The sequence below is a fragment of the Cryptotermes secundus genome, unplaced genomic scaffold (assembly GCF_002891405.2).
Source record: "Cryptotermes secundus unplaced genomic scaffold, Csec_1.0 scaffold271, whole genome shotgun sequence".
In the NCBI taxonomy this organism is placed as follows: domain Eukaryota; kingdom Metazoa; phylum Arthropoda; class Insecta; order Blattodea; family Kalotermitidae; genus Cryptotermes; species Cryptotermes secundus.
Window position 1 is genome coordinate 567,697 of NW_019731219.1, and position 3,979 is coordinate 571,675.

The 3,979-nt window shown below is 38.3% G+C and overlaps 1 protein-coding gene across 14 annotated transcripts in view; it reads left to right on the forward strand.

The window, feature by feature from the left end:
- The window catches only part of LOC111866429 (protein bric-a-brac 2), an 83,775-nt gene that overhangs the window by 37,908 nt on the left and 41,888 nt on the right, over positions 1-3,979 (forward strand). The gene's annotated exons all lie outside the window — the stretch shown is intronic.

Here is a 3,979-nt window from a genome sequence, read left to right on the forward strand (position 1 = left end):
TGAGTTCTTTTCCCTCCCCCACACACTTCCGTATCGTCTCAGGGGGTGACCACAGTGTTCTGCCTTAAATTGTGGCATTTTTCTAAGAACTGGGCCTTTGTACTGTGTGAAATCAATGGATCATGCGAGAATAAATGTATGGACATCCCTATTCTAAGAATTCCAATTGAGTGTGTTAGTTGTGGCCAGCTCAGGGCAGTATGATATTATAAACACATCACATCAGGTCTCTACTGTTTATAACTTCGTAGCAAAGGAAACACAACATTCATTACGGTGAAACCGCTAGCAAGAGCCACAGGAAATTTGCTGCAAGACAGGCATATGTAACAATGACTTAGCGCAGATAAAGACGTGTCATATTATACTCTGTACTACTGATAACATGCCAGCGAAAAATCTAACAATCTACAGCAAAACCATCAATTATTATGGGCGTTATAACATACGTGTGCAGCTGGACGAAACATACACGTCGAACCCCCCCAGACGATTTAAATACCTGACGAAACATACACGTCAAACCACGGCAACGGGTTAACAAGAGACAGCATACACTGTTAGGTAATGGCATGGTAAACACACTATGACATTAAACAAGGAGCCATTGCTACGCAGTGGCCAGTAAATGATGACTATAATGCTGTGTTTTCTGTGCTGTGTATGCCAAGGCTAAATGTTCACTAAATGCAGTTAGCAATCCAAACCTCATGTCTAAGTCACTGACATGTGAGAGTATGATTATAAATAATGTCACTGTAAGATGTGGCATTAAAGTTTCTAGAATCTAGGAAAGTGATTTAGGATACCATTGCAGCCCTGGCCCCAACATACGTGTATGTGGCTCACTTGTAGAAGCCACTAATCTTTCCCAAGTATACAAATCTTAAAAACTGCAGACACATAAAACCAAACATTGTATACGGCAAAAACAGATACATCTTGAAAATGGTGGATAATTGAAAACTGCAGTTGGTGAGGGGTTGCAGTACTAGGAAATAAACCGAAATATTTCAAATATGACTTCAGACTCTATTAGGATTTTTTTTTCATGATCACAGTCTGTAGAATGTAGTCCTATGGTGTTTTAACTTATCTGTCAAGACCGTTAACACCTTCATGGATATACTCAGCATCATTATGGACATAAAAACTCCTCTATTAATGCAGTGTTAGGCAATTACAGACATACTCTTGCCAGACATTTCCCTCATTAGTGAGCCAGTACCATGAGCTGTGCCTTGTCCACCTCAGTAGATACAATTTTCTGAAGGAGCCCATAGTTGCCTTTCTGTACACCCTGCTCTTTTCCCTCTCCCTTTCTGTCCAGTATTCCTATCTACACTCTCTTCTCTGCCTTTGGGTTGAACTGCATGCTGTGATCAGGTCATTCACAATTTGGGCTTGGCGCCATCTACAAACTACTCTGGCTCTGGCAGAGCCCTAAAGGAGGTTGGCTGGATCTCTTGTTTGGAGGCTGGAGGCTGTGAGGTTGGTATATGGCAACCTAAATTGTGTTGGACCTGTATTCCCGATCTCTATCTTGGCTGAGCTTTTCTGAGGTTCACTCACGTCTTGCTGCTCCCCGGTTTTATTCTTATTTTGATCTAGCCCTAGCCCCTGGGCAATTTGTTTATTGTTCATTTTATTATTTTGCATTGTGTTGATTATTTTGCTGTTGGTCCGTTGCTGTGTAATCCACTGTGTTGCAGATGAATAACCACATATCTCATTTCTAAAAATATGTAAGAGCTCACTGCATGTGTCACAGCCTCATTATTGTGTTGTCTTTATTTGTTAATTGCATAGTCGTTGGTTCCTAATTCTGCTGTATGGCTGCGCTATTGCCTTGTTCTCCAGAACCTGGGATGATCCCAAGTGGCAGGAAGACTAAGGCTAATGGTTGAGTGTCCCATTTTCCCTGCTGTCTCCTTGACTCACATTCATCCTGTAAGTTCCGGAATAGCAATGATGTTAATGAATAACTATGGATGAGTTTAACTGCCATTTATTATAACAAACCTTTTCTTTACTTCTACAGCCAAATAATTTCATTCTGATTTGTATTCATATTTGTTTTAGAAATAAATTACTTTTTCTGGAACTATCCTCTTATGCATATGATTCCTGTATTTGTACAAACTTTTAATTGGTTATTTTAACAGGTAATTTTCTAGTAGCTAATTATTTCAGTACATGCAATATGAATCATGACAGTGTGGAAAGAAACTTGGCTTTTGAGGCTGATTCTGTATTGTTTATAAAGCACTGATCTATAAGAAATAACATATCTGTTTTTTGTTTGTTTGTTTGGTTTTTTGTATAAATTCAAATGAAGAGTTTGTCATATATTCTAGTTGTTCAGCACTATAATAAACATTTTTGAACTAAATAATTATGCAGTCTGTATGCAAATGGGACCGGGTTTTCTTTTGGTTAAACTTATTAGGTAATGTATGGGATCTTCAAATGAGTCTTTCACAGGGTACTTAGCAGTGGACAACATCTTTGCATGCTGTGTGGCAGTGATGCTCATCACCCTACAGCTCTGAAAATGAAGGAACTTGATTTATAAAGTACACAGCTTCTGTCAAGTTCTTCATAAGAAATAAGCTTCTCTTGTTGCCATTGTCTGTTGCAACAGTATCCTTGCTGAATTTATTCTTTGCTGGAGAATGTTATGTGGTGTGAACAGCAGCATGAGTGAAGGAATAAATCAGAATTAGATATATGTTCTGTTGCAGAAATATTCATAAATGCTTTCATTCATATTATATTCAAGGAATCAGAATGATTTTTACCTCCACCCACAGACAGCCTACATAGAAAACACCACTTCTACCAGTTCATTTATTGTTATGTGGATATTTATTGCTGTGGAAATGTGTTTACCGAGCCATTGCCAAGCAGTGGATGCCTCAGCAGCACTATTCTTGACTCCACTATTTGGCTGTCAAGTGTCATGTCGCTATATTATGTACAAAGAATCAATGATATACTTCATCTGTCATTGTATGTGAATGAGAAGAATGTAAATAGCATTAACTAAGTGGAATGGAAGACATCGATTAATGACAGATACCAGAATGCTGCCATCTTGATAGTGTCAAGTTACTTAAATAAGCTAAGTGGACATGAACCTTGAAAAAGAAAGCCTAGTCTTTTAGAAGGAAGATATCTCCGAAGATACACACTTGGAAGACAGAGTTGGGAGGATAATATTAAAGTGAACCTAAGGGAATAGACGTGAATTGGATTTAAATAGGTCCACAATATCCAGAAGTGCCTTTACCTTGAAGTTTTGTTCATATTGCATTATATCATGCCTTGAATATTATGCATTAGAGGCAGGAACAGTTGCATGAAAATACATCTTATGCAACTTCGATACACTGCATATGTGATGCCTGTAAATATTCACTGCTGGGTTACAAAATATTACATTCTTATTTTCCCCTGTAGTACTAGTGGCAGGTGTTTTCAGTGCTTTTGAATGAGTAAGTAACATTAACCACACTGTTTTGAATTGTTTCATTTTGGTCCGTTACACTATTAATCACCAATTGTCAATAGATATTCCGTCAAGTGCAACAATATATATTTTGGTCACTTATTTATCTCGTCTGCCTTACATGTTTCGGTTCCAAGGAACCATCTTCAGAGGCACTTACAACAAATCATGAAAACACTGGCACAGCTCAACATCCACAGTATGTAGTTATTTGTGGAAACTATTACATATATCGGAGTGTAAAGCACAACACTTCCCCGTATCTTGAATGCAGGTATAGCACTTGCATCTAAAAAACCACCCTCAAACCGAGTCATCAACGTTAAAATTTAAAGTTAAAAATTAAAAAACGTTCAAGTAAAATATTCAGGCTCCTTCTTGGTGAATCGTCCCAATGGGGGGAGGCGTCAGCACGGGGTTGTGTGGACTTGTGGTCGGGTGTATCTTACGCGATGTGTATTGTGTACT